The following is a 13092-nucleotide window of genomic DNA, read 5'->3' as shown; positions in this document are numbered from 1 at the left end:
AGACACTGTAGGCAGGATATCAAGTCCACTCTGCGTTTGCTTTATATTTCTTTGAGTGACTGGTTGTTTATAGAAGCTTCATAGGTATATCTGTAAAGAAAAGTCTGAGAGATCTTTCAAACCATTTTCAAGATGATGTACAGTACATGTTTCTCGTTTTCACAACTCTCCCGGTGACCAGATGACTGTGTCTCTGCAGGGATGCGTCCTGCTGCTGTCCATGAAGCCAAAGGTCATCAGCTGCTCACCGTCAGCAGGATGAGAGTCTTAAAAACTTGCTGCACAGTGGGAACTCTCACTTTCCTGTGGAGCGATTAACAGGAAAGCAACTTTTTTCTTCTCTTTTGTTGAGAAGGAATCATGAATGAAAACAGAGCTGAGGAAGAACGAATAACTTTACAATCACTTGTGTAATAGTTGCATTCACTGCTGCAATAACTGAAATGGCTGTAGTGAAAACTTATGTTAACAAGAGGGAGGAACAGGGGTGAAGAGTGGAGGAAGGTGCACACAGGTGGACTAAATTGTATGTAAAAGGTGCAATCTGAAACAGATAGGAGGCTGTACGGTGGTGGCAGAGGGAATGTTGGATATATTGGACAAAGGATTTTTAATGTGGAGCTGCCAGGGACAAGGAAAAGGAGAACACCACAGCATTGGTTTACTGAGGTCATAAAGGAAGCTAGAGAGTTGGTGGGACTGAAAAGGAACATGAACGTGATTTATTGATGAACAGAAATTAGGTAGAGGTGGTTGGTGGTTAGACTCTGATGGTGCGTCTCAGCAGAACTGCACCCCAGCTGTGAAAGGGATTAGAGCAGGACCCCTGGAGCCTAGATGCTGGTGGTGGAGATGAAGGTGGCTTGTATGGAGCCTGACATGAAGAGAGGTGGAGATATGGAGGAGGTGGATTGCACAAAGGCGTCTGCAAAGGAGAAGGACAGTGAGATTTAAAGTAGGCGTCATGAATGCCGATTGGCCTGGAGAAGGCTGGGAGAGGGTGATTGGACTAGACCAGTGATAAAACAAACAGTTTGACAGCGTGGGAAAGTCGGAGAGAGCAAGCTTAGATTTAGCCAGCACCACCTGCGTGTGGACAGATGTGAGGCCACAGATCTTCCTTATTGAACCTATATATAATATACATTTAGTTTGCTTGGTTTGGTGAGTTTAATTAATTTGTTTAACCCTTTAAAACCGGTCAGAGCAGGCACGCTCCGTTTTGCGTAACTATTTTTAAATCCTGGTAGCACTGCAACCATGTGAGCCAGCGCAATAATTTTTTTTGCATATGAAACCGGAGGAGTTGTACTTGCATCTTATGCCATCAGCTTGTCCTAGGTCACGGTTTCCTTCCACATATAGCTTTGCAAAAACTGCATAAAAAGCGCTTGCAGCAACAAAAACATAATATTCCAGAAACTTGCTTTGGATCCGATCAGCTGTTCATAACACTTCCTACGTCCATCAGCTGAACTATGCATGTCCCTGCCCGAAACCGGAAGTGACGTCATTTTTGCGGAAATGTAGTTTTTTACCATCAAGGCCTCATGAGCTTATACTGGTGTTTTTAAAAGTTATGTTTGACTTTATGACTTTCTGTGTCGTTTCTGGGATGCTTAGGACTCATATAGAAATAGTTTATTTTGATGCATATGCTGCTTTTTTGCAAATTTGCACTATAATATTTATTTTCGTTTTTCCTGCAGTGTATAGAAATTGGTGTATTTCAAAAATAAAACTATGAAGACACTCAAAATAAATTTCCTGTGGTGGGAAACTAGTTTGTGCAACTTTTTTGTATTTACAGTTTTGAGGGATAAGCCTCTTAAATTTCTCTAACTAGAAATATATATAACAATTTTAAATTTTTTTGTAGTTTATTGCACTTTTTTGCAATTTATGTAATTACTATGCACTTAATGCATGCATATTATTAAAATTTAGGCTGTAATGGTTGTATTGATGTATAGCAACTTGAAATGCTCCCAAAAATGGCTCTACAACATGTAAAAATATAATATAAGCTCTGGCGGACTTGGTTCTATGGTAGGTCTTAAAGGGTTAAACACTCTTTTTATAAGCTCCATCGATTCCTTGTTGCTGAACCTCTCTGGTGTTTCTCCAGTCCATTCAAGTTAAACATAAGAGAATCCAGGGTGAAGCTGGCTGAAATTTCCATTGCATGTCCATTTCATTTCTTAAAGTAGCTCACTGTCATCCCTCCATACATATTTTTAATGGACAAAAGAGAAATTAAAATGAAATCCAGACACAGTGGCTACTAAGAGGTAAACTTATATTAAAAAGTGGATCCAAGGTGTCCCCAGAGTCAGAAAGCATAATAACTCTGTGACTGTCAACAGCATTTTCAAAGTGTAATGCTTATTTAATATGAAGCTGCAGTGAAAAACTATTGTGACCTCAGCCTCTCTACTTATTGGTCTCTTGGCCTTTGACTGTGTGGATGGGTGTGTGTTCTCACTTGATTGCAGTTTTCCGGTAAAGCATGACTTCATCTGTTTTCATTACTCAGAAATAAAAAGTCTTTTTCTTCTTCGCTTTTCAGCTGCTCCTTTTAAGCAGTCGCCACAGTGAATCATCTGCCTTCATCTCATCCTATGATCAGCATCCTCTTCTGTCACACCATCAGAATCCGAATACTTTAGTAATCCATAAGGAAATTTGGCTGTTTTACTTATCAGCCTTTGTTCCTGTGTCTGTCCTTGTCTCATCTGTTTAGTTATTTTTAGTGGTCCCTGCCTGTCTCTCCTGTCGTGTCCCCTTACCTATCTTGTTTTCTCTGTCTTGTCTTTGTACTGTTAAATGAGTCTTATCTCCTTATCCAGCCTTATCCCATGATGCATTGAGTATTTCTTCTTCAGTCACCTTTCTCACTCACTATGTGTTAATAGACCTCTCTGCATTGAATCATACCTGTTATTAACCTCTGTCTCTCTTCCACAGCATGTCTTTATCCTGTCTTCCTCCTCTCACCCCAACCGGTCGCAGCAGATGGCCCCGCCCCTCCCTGAGCCTGGTTCTGCTGGAGGTTTCTTCCTGTTAAAAGGGAGTTTTTCCTTCCCACTGTCGCCAAAGTGCTTGCTAATCCGGTTGTTCAGTCTGACGTCACTAGCCGTGTCTGGGCCTAAACTCCGCTGCAGGTCCATATATCAAACGATCACTATGGCATTACTGAGAGTTGAAAAACTGTCTAAAGTCTTTCATCTTTAATAAAATGATCAGCGTTCTGCTCTACCAGGTGTAACAATTGAGTTTAACATCCAGGCATCCATGAAAACGGAATTTATGACATTTAACGGAGTTAGAAGTTAGCAGGAAGTTAGCTCGCTAGCTTCTATCTAAATACAATATAGCATGTCCTGACTGCGGGGTTTTGGAAACAAATTAAAACGTACAGCTCTGTATCACTTCCAACATAAATGAAGACAGAAAACTAAACAGCAGTGACGTTTGTAGGGTTACTGAAGTTTGGCTAGCTGGTATATAATGATGTGCTGCACACAGCTATGTTAGCATAATATAAACAAGCTAACTTTTTTTCCACTCGATAAAAGTTAACGTGAGTGTTCTCGGTGGTCAGGAACAAATGTAATCGCATGGCAGGATGCTGTAAAAGGACCAAACTTCAGCCAGGAGAACAACTGAGATAATCCATCCACAATACGAGGTTAGTCATTCATATACTGCTGCATGGGCTGGGCTGTAGTTACATCCTAAGGTTTTAAAAACTGAGCTTAAATAAATGATTAGCGGTAATAAAAGCCGAGGGAGGTCAACAGTGATCACTGACTGTTTTAGGAGCTTTTTGAGATCAAATAGAAGAAAATACATAACATTAAACATGCTAACAACACAAAAGCCATATTAAACGCAGACTACTTTAGGCCTGGAAGTAGGATTCGTCGCGTCATCACTGAACAACCGGATAGGTGGTCATTTCACTGTTGGGCTTTTCTCTGTATATATCATTGTAGGGTCTACCTTACAATATAAATCACCTTGAGGCAACTGTTGTTGTGATTTGGCGCTGTATACATAAAATTGAATTGAATCTCGTTTCTGTGTTTGGGGTACTTTCCTCCCTGTGCCAAGTTGGTATGTCTGAACGCTGGGTCTGTCCCTGTTGTTGATTTATTTTGATTTTGTTTCTTGTCCAGTGTGGGTTGTGTTCAGTTTTGCTTCCCCTGTTGTTACTCTGATTTAGTTCACCTGTGTTCCCAGGTGTGTTCCATCTCTCTGATTACATCATGTACATTTAAGCTTTCTGTTTCCCCTTATCGTATGTTCTGATCTCTCTCATCTCTCCTCTAGTTTTGTGTCCAGTATTTCATTTATAGCGTCCTAGTTAAGTTCCTTGTATTCTGTCTCTGCCCAAAAATAAAGCTGCCTTTAAGTTTAGTCATGCTTCCAAGTCCTAAATCTGCCTGCTTCACACATCACATCCTGAAACTAACATTCAAATCATATTAACTCTGACAGTTACACAGCAATGTCGGGAAGCATGGTTCATTAGTGTTATTAGTTCTGAATGGGGTTTTCCATCTGTAACACGACATGAAAAATGTCTACATCTGGCAGTTTTATCCAATTTATGGCTTAGAAATGTATTGTAGAATTAGTTTAGGTTTTTCAGGGGACAACAAAATCGCACTGATGATAGAGAGATTTCAAAAACTCACAAAAAACCCGTGTGTCAAATATGATACACTTGGCGTTACAGGGGTTAAAATCTGGCTTGCTGCAATAATCTTGTAATAATTTTTGCAGTTGTGGAACACTTGACAATTATCTCTAATAGGGCCATATATTCTAACATTTCCTCATAATTTACTTCACTGGAAACAGTTTTAGCATAAACAGTACTGTATACACAATTCTGATGTTTCTTTCTGTATATTAGCCCACTAATGGCATTGCATTAACAGAAGTTCCAGTGCTAGCATTAGCCTTCTAGGGGACTAGGGGAATTATGGATAAGGTTATGCGGGTCACACTGAACATTTATTCTCTGGAGAGGAAGCTGGGAAGAGAAAAAAAAGTTCGTCCACAGCAAAAATGCAGCTAATAACACAGTGATGAAAGCAGAAATCATTATTCTGTTACAACAAACGCATCATCTCGGGTTAATCATTTGCTTGGCTTTGACACTTTGCTATTATTGGTGCCCAATTGTGAGCTCCTGACTTATGGCCATGTGTGCTGCCAATACAGAGGCTATGACAGAACCATGGTGTCTGTGTTTTCGACTGTGTTATGTGAAGGCGTGATATAATTGCACTCTGTCATCAAACAGCTGCAGCTAGCTCCCCAGTGCTGGATTCTTACATATCGTCACAGTGTCATGTCGGTTTTATAAGGTCTTGTGAATTCTGGGCAATTTATTTTAAAATGTGTATTATTGCTAATACAAAAGATTCAAACACAAAGAATAAGGTTATATTACAGTTAAGGTTATATTGTGAAGCTGTAATGAATTCCTAACATGATTCTTTTGTTCTTTTGTTGTTTTTCTTCTGTCGTTTCACAGATTTCTTTGACAAAAAAAGCATTTCTACATTTAAAAAATTAACTGAACTTAATACCAATCTAATAATTCGGTTATCACACAGCGACTTTACTCCTGCATGACTACAGAAGGAATAAATAATAACTGTAAGTCAGCAGAGCTAATCTATGATTTGTAAGCAATATTTTCACTTTTCAAACTGACTTCAAGGTGAGTGTGTTCCCATTTACGGACATATTTGTTCAACACATAATCACCAAGCTTGTCTTTAATTAAACAAAAGTCATTCAGTAGTTCAGATGGTGTTTTTCTAACCTGTCACAATCCATAGCTTTTCTCAGTTTTATAATTAGAAATGAAATAATGCTTTATGTTACTGCATGGTACTTACAGGGAAAATGATTAATTTAATTTGTAAAATTAATCTGAAACAAATCTAATCTGAGAGAAATTACCCTATTTACTGGACTCGCAGAGGGTTTGCAGATCTTTAATTAGGCACTTAGATTTAATTATTCCTAGAGGTACTGTGCTGTGTATCAGGTACATATACACTCAGTTGCCAGTAGGTACAGTTTAGACCCACTTTTGCCTTCACAACCACGTAATTCTTTGTGGCATAATTTTAACAAGGTGCTACAAATATTTCTGAGAGTTTTGGTCCATATTGATAAGATAGAGTCACACAGTTGCTGCAGATTTGTCAGCTCCATGTCCATGATGTGACTGTCCTATAGAGATGGACATGATTAGTAACAATACTCAGGTAGGCTACTTTATGCTTAGTTGCTACTAAAGTTGCATCAAAGTGTGCCAAGAACCAACAACCTGAGCCACTGATGCAAGCCAGGATGGAACCATGTCTCAGCAGAAACACTCAGGACAGGCAATGTTTTTCCAAACCTCTATTGTCCAGTTCTGGTGAGCCCTTGTGAACTGTAACCACAGTTTTCCAGTCATACTTGACAGGAGTGGCACCCGGTGTGGTCTTCTGTTGCTCTAGCCCAGTGTTTCCCAACCACTGTGCCGTGGCACATAGGTGTGCTGTGAGAAATGGTCAGGTGTGCCATTGAAGATTATTTGGTTCCACCTGATTAGTAATCTAAGCGAGAAGTGTGAGTAATGGGCAGAACAATTACCTTCTCTTCTACTAGAGGGCAGTACAACTACCTGCTCTAATTAAATGGATTGCCAACTACCAGTAAAACCGAAGAAGACGCAGAAGAAATTACATAATAGTCATGCTGGGAGTGAGACAACGCAGTACATAATAGCAATGGATAAATATTTGAAAAGAAAAAGTAGTCAGTCTGACCTGGTCCTGGAGAAAATTCTGACTGAGATGAAGGCCCTAGCATGAGTCGTGGTCAGAAGAAAGCAAAAAATACTGGGGACAAACAGAGCCAATTCCACTATACCTGGTGCGTGCCAAAAGGTCAATATCCTTTTTGTGACATTTCTTGTTTGGTGGTGTGCCGTGTGATCTTTCTAATGTGATGGGCTAGAGCAAACACTGCTCTAGCCCATCTGCTTCACGGTTTGATGTACTATGTGTTCAAAGATGCTCTGCATAGTTGCTTGTAAGTAGTGATTACTTTTTCCTTTCTCAGCTTAAAGCAGTTTAGCCATTCCCCTCTGACATCTGGCAACAACAAGGCATTTTCACCAATAAAACTGCTGCTCGCTGGTTATTTCCCCCTTCTTCAGACCATTCTCTGTAAACTTTAGCGAACTCCCAGTAAATCCACGCTTTCCAAAATATTACAGCAGCATATTTAGCATCCTTCATTTGGATGTTTGGTTTGAACGTCAGCAGGTCATCTTGACCAAATCTACACATTTAAATGTATTGAGTTCCATCCATGTGATGATCAAATAGGTGCGTGAACAATTATTGAACAAATAAATAATAATAATAAAGTGGCTCAATGAGTCTTTGACAGGGCTTCAAGTGGGTTAGAGTCATCCAACTGTCATGTTCAGCTTGAGCAGGTTGTTCTCTCCCCTGACTGACAGAAGACGTCTCACTTTGGACTTTCAGTAAGATTTGCGCTGCAATACTCCCCCATCAGCCCGTCAAGTGAAAAGTGACATGTAAATTGCATATCAAATTTACCACTGCAGAATGTGAGGGTTACATGGCAGCTGTTAATCAGTGGAGGTTATAAAGTGATATGATGTACGGATGTATTTTTCTGTGAAGGGGAGATGGTTTCACTTTGTGTGTGACTTGAATTTAAAAATCAATGTTTATACCAAAGGCAGCACTAAGAGAGTAGTTTTCCCGTCTCACTGCACATGCTCGTTCTGTTTATTTTAAATTTGTTAGCTTACCATCCTTCTGCTACCAAAAGTCTTCAAATGCCACGATCCCGTCATTGATTTTCCTCTGAAGACATGATCAAAGAGACTCAGAAGAAACTGTTAAACTTCCTCTTTTCACCTTCACAGGTCTGTTTACCTGGCTAAGAAAATGTCTAGCGTTGGTGAGAGGACACAAAGGTCTGCTTAGTCATACTGAGAGACTAAAGAGCAGGGGCAATGCTTCCAACTGTGGGAGGTTTCTGTGCTTTAAAAGTATTCCTCTAAATTCTTTGCAAAAAATCCATTTACAGATACCCTGTCTAATGGTCAGTGTCTAATAAAATGTGCTTCTTCAGCTTTTGAACCCTGTGCATCAGTGTGTTATTATATACTCAATGCAAAGTGATACAAGGTTATGTTCCTATGATTTCTAAGAGCCATGTACACATATTGGACTTTCCATGAGAATTGTGCACTCCTTACACTTAGTTGCATAATAAGAGGCTTTTGTTTCCTCTGTTTCAGGTCCTGGTTAATGGCCTGTGTCATTTGAGAAAGGAAATGACGAGCTTGCTGCTTGGGAAACTATATGAGCTGGTTCACTGCTTTATTTTGTGAAGCTCCCTGCTTTGTTATGCTATGAAGCCAGGCACAAAAATGTTCAGTACTGTCACTGATAAACGTGAGAAATAAGAAATATATATATATATACTAGAATTCATGTATAAAATGTATAAAATGAGAGAAAATTGTTGCGCATAAATGTTTTTTCATTAGAGTAATTATGCTCATGTGGGGGTAATGTGTTAAAAAGCTCCCTCCCCTTTCAATTCTTTAACTTCTTCACTTCTATTTGGTACATGGGGATCAGTCAGGCCCGGGAGCCGCCGTCAGTCCCCTTCTAGGCCCTCCCCAAACCACAGCTCAATTCATGTCCAAGCCATTCACCTTTACCTACCTAAATGCTGTCAAACATAAAATGAGGATGTGGGTCCAGCTAGTGAATAAGACAAAATGGAGGTCATTTAAAGTTAGAACTTTTGTAAACCGTTTGTACAAAATCTGTTTGCTTCAGGAATGCCTTTGACTTCCAAGAGCTTACAAAAGCAGAATGGGAAGCAGGATAGCTACCAGGTTCCCCTCCCTACAGAACGACCTCCTAGATCAGGGGTGGGGAACTCCAGGCCTCAAAGGCCGGTGTCCTGCAGGTTTTAGATCTCACCCTGAAACGTGCAGGAGTTCCCCCACCCCTGTCCTAGACCGCAAAAAATTAAAAATGATAAAGCTAATAGTCAGGGCTGGGTCAGGTCATCGTAAACCTCTCTGTAGTTGTGCTGAAAGCCTGGAGTGCTGTGGGATGTGCTTAGTCCTTTCCTCGTGTGCTCTCCACTCTAATTGAGAGAGAGTTGAGATAACTGCCATAGTGTTGTCTTGAGACATGCTTCCAACTGAAGTGCATTAGTTTCTAATCATGATCCTTACACCAGCATGCCATCACATCGATTTAAGACCATATTTATTTGTTTATTTCTTTTCTACTCTCTGTAATGTGTGCTTCCACAATGACTAGTTAGTAAATGATTAATGATGTTTAATAAAAAGTGGTCCTCGTATAATGTGGTTCCAAGAGCTGAGCTTATCTTTACTCTGTGGTTGAGATCATTTAAAACTTTGAAAAGTATTGTGTTCACTTTGGAAAGCAATTAATCTCACTTTTGTTTCAGTCGGAGATGTTCTTGTGGTTTCTTCGCTTCCAATCTAATCTTTCTATTAAAAAAGCAATAAAACTGGAGGCAGGGGTCCATCTGTCAAGGTGTTTATAATGTTGAATACGGGCGTTGAAATAACGATATCTGATACGATGCAAAGTGTAAAATTACATAACTGTCAGTCTACTAGAGATATTTTCAATCACATACGTAAATTAACGCTGCGATCCTTAACTGCAGAATCTGGAGAGGTGTTTATAGTCAGGTGTGAGTCGGGCGAGAGGTTGTCAGAGGTTGTTTTAACATATCCAATAGGTTGATAATACTTTTCCGCTGCTCAATATAATTTAAAACCATGCACTTGAATCTGATAAATGATCATATTTTTACCACCAACCTCGGTGTGCTCTGGCTGCTTTTAAGCCTTTTAAGCCCACTGTGTGCTCACCAGAGTCTTTGTTATCCTGCTTAATAGAGCATTACTTTGAGAGGAAGCTGTTCAAGCTGAGCTCAAATTTTAGAAACTATCCAAACTACTTTACTCAACAGATGGACCATTACATCTGCCAAAAAAGGGTTTGAAATAAATCCTTGGGTTATTTTGAAACATGCAGTTTTTAGAGCATCCAGGTTGATGATTTTATATGTTATGGACTCGAGCAAACCCGTGCAGAAAGATGGTGTGTTTTAATGCAGTTATCTGAAAAATTATATGGTTTACTGTGTGGTCATTTTAGCTTTTATATCTTACGTTATGTGTATATTGTTTCTTTTTCAATTCCTTTCTCTCTGTTATATTTAGCCTTGTTTTAAAAGGTCTGTTTGTGAAGATGGATGACTCACCTTCCACAAACCACATGTACCAAAGCAGCCGTCAGCAGGGCTAACACAGAGAAACAGACAACCATTCGCACTTCTATGGGCAATTTAGAGTCATCAATTAACTTAACCCCGCTAACTGCATGTCTTTGGGCTGAGGGAGGAGTCTGAAGTACTACACAGGCCCTGGCCAGATGGTAGATTTAAACCCAGGTGGAGTTAGTGTTTTAACAGAAGTTATAATAATTGCTTGCAAGTTAGCTTAAATAAATACTAATTAATAGGCAGTTCAATTCCCATATTAATCAGTAGCGTCTTGTGTAACCAAAGGTGCTTACAATGTGCAGCCATTAGTGGAAGACTGCATGCTTTTTACATGTAAAAACCATTAACAGTGCATTGTTTGAAAAAACTGTGTGACCCATTAGCTGTGGAAAGTAGGCTGGGGTCACAGAGACCTCCCACACATTTACACACTGTCATAAATTGTGTTCATACTCTTCCACCCTGTGACAGCTGGCCCTGGTCTATTGTATATTAATTCTCCTCTCTCTTCTTTTATTCCAGCACATACTGAGGTCATCTTTACCATTTTCTCACACTCAAAGAAGTTACAATATTGACACTTGCGCTGCCAAGTTGCAAAGACTTATGAGTGATCTCAGTCAAACAGACACAGCTGCGATTCTTTGGTGACGAAATCACATTTTGGACTGCTTTTTGTCAAATCCTGAAAATTATCCATCTGTTTATAAGCTACTGTCCATGCAATTATCAACAGAGAATATTTATTACATAAAATATGTTACGTCAAGTAGTATAAATACACTGTGACTTGTGATTTCATTGAATCAAACATACGTTTGTAAAACTAAAGATTTAGTCAGTGGATCCCAGCCATTTTGGCTTGCAGTAATCAGGTTGCAGTTGTTGTGGTTTCACCAAAGATATACTGTTGAAACTGTTAACACTCACTAAACTTCTAAGATTTATAAGATTAATTTCAATAATTCTTGAGACCTCAAAAAACTGTAATAACTCTACAGCCCAACAGATTTATCGTGTGAGCGAGGCCCAAAATATTGTGAACTACTGCATTAAGATATTTACATTAAGTATTTAAATAGTGGCTTCATATATTAGCATATGTATGCATGAAGGCACAAAGTTTGTGTGCCGATGTTAATGCTACAGATCGTTGGTGACTTTTCCACACTTATGCATCCTCAGCAAACACTGACCAGACGCCTTTACTTTACGTGGTAGTTCCTAAACACTTCCTCTTTGCAGTTATACAACTTACAAAAATTGGGGAGAGAAGATGTTTTAGGAGCTGACCTACTGCAGTGAGGACTCTTTCAAAGGACTAATACACGGCAGACTGCATTTACAGGTGATTGATTTGATACACTTGCAGCAAGGGGGCTGCACACACCAAAGTTGAAGGTATTCCCCAATATATTTATCCATATAGTGTATATTATTTATATTTAGTCTTGAAGAACAATATTTTAGTCCTAATGTGACACATTTTTACCTTAAAATTCTTCCTAGAAGACATGGATTTTTTTTTTAGCTTTCTTTTGTTGCCAAATGTTGTTAAATGATCTGAGTATTTCTTTCAATAATGTAACCACTGCGGCAGATTGTATCTCACCTTGTTGCACTGGCTTCATAAACCTTCAAGCTAATTCTTCCAGAGAAACGTTCTTATCCCGCCACAACAGGTCAACTAATGAGAAAATTAGACGACCACTCTCATTTATCTCACCTACTCGCATTCAGTATCTTAAATTATGCAAGGCTGGATAGATCATACAGAGCATTATTATGAGAAGCCCAAACAGTAATACCTCGGGTATGTTGCAATTTAGTCAAAACTGGTAATAACCAGAGATAATGAGTGTGATTCTCATTAGCTTCAAGGCCTTTGTCGAACTCAAACTGCAGAGGATTTTTTAAATTAGTGTCACCAGGACCGCTACATGACCAGCATTAACTATTTGAAAGGACTGTTTAAAAAAAGCAAAGCCATTTTGGGTACTCTGTTGGCAATGAAAAGGGAAAGAGCGGCTGTTGAAACAATGCATTTGTGCGAGTAAGACGGCTTGTTTGTTTTGTTTGAATGGAAATAAAGATCTTTCATGTTCAAAGAATGCCTCCCACAGAGTATCTTTTCCTCTTTTTCCCTTCATAGTTGAAACTGTCGAGCCAAACAGTGGCCGAAAGGCTTTTAGTACTCTGTAGCAGTTCAATGTTAAAATGCCCGTGGATAAATGCAGAGACGCTTGGACACATTTAAATAATTACCAGCAGGCTTTATTCTTTAGAACCACAAGCTTTTATAAAATCGATATTTAACTCTTGAAACGTAGTGGCTCCATCTTCACAGTTATTGTGGGTACAAGTCAATTCTTATGTGCCGGGCAGTCTGAGTGATCGTGTCCTTGAGGTCAATTAGCCTTGAGGGAAATAATGAGTGTGGTGCCCCAGCTTTACCCTGCTGCTTAAGACCAGTGCGGCCACACTTTAAAGACATTATTCACAAAGCATCATTTCATAGCTGTGAGTAAGAAAAATTCCTGACTTGACAGAAAGCGCTGAGTTTATTTCACTTTGCAGAGTAATCAGAACTTTGGAGTGCTTTTCACATCAACCACTTTTGCCGAAGACTCATCCTAATTAGAAGTGGAATGTCGGATGTCTAAGATAGAAAGGGAAGATGCTACC

The sequence above is a fragment of the Haplochromis burtoni genome, unplaced genomic scaffold (genome assembly GCF_018398535.1).
Source record: "Haplochromis burtoni strain Fernald_Lab_line unplaced genomic scaffold, NCSU_Asbu1 Contig_31, whole genome shotgun sequence".
In the NCBI taxonomy this organism is placed as follows: domain Eukaryota; kingdom Metazoa; phylum Chordata; class Actinopteri; order Cichliformes; family Cichlidae; genus Haplochromis; species Haplochromis burtoni.
This window is presented reverse-complemented; position numbering follows the sequence as displayed.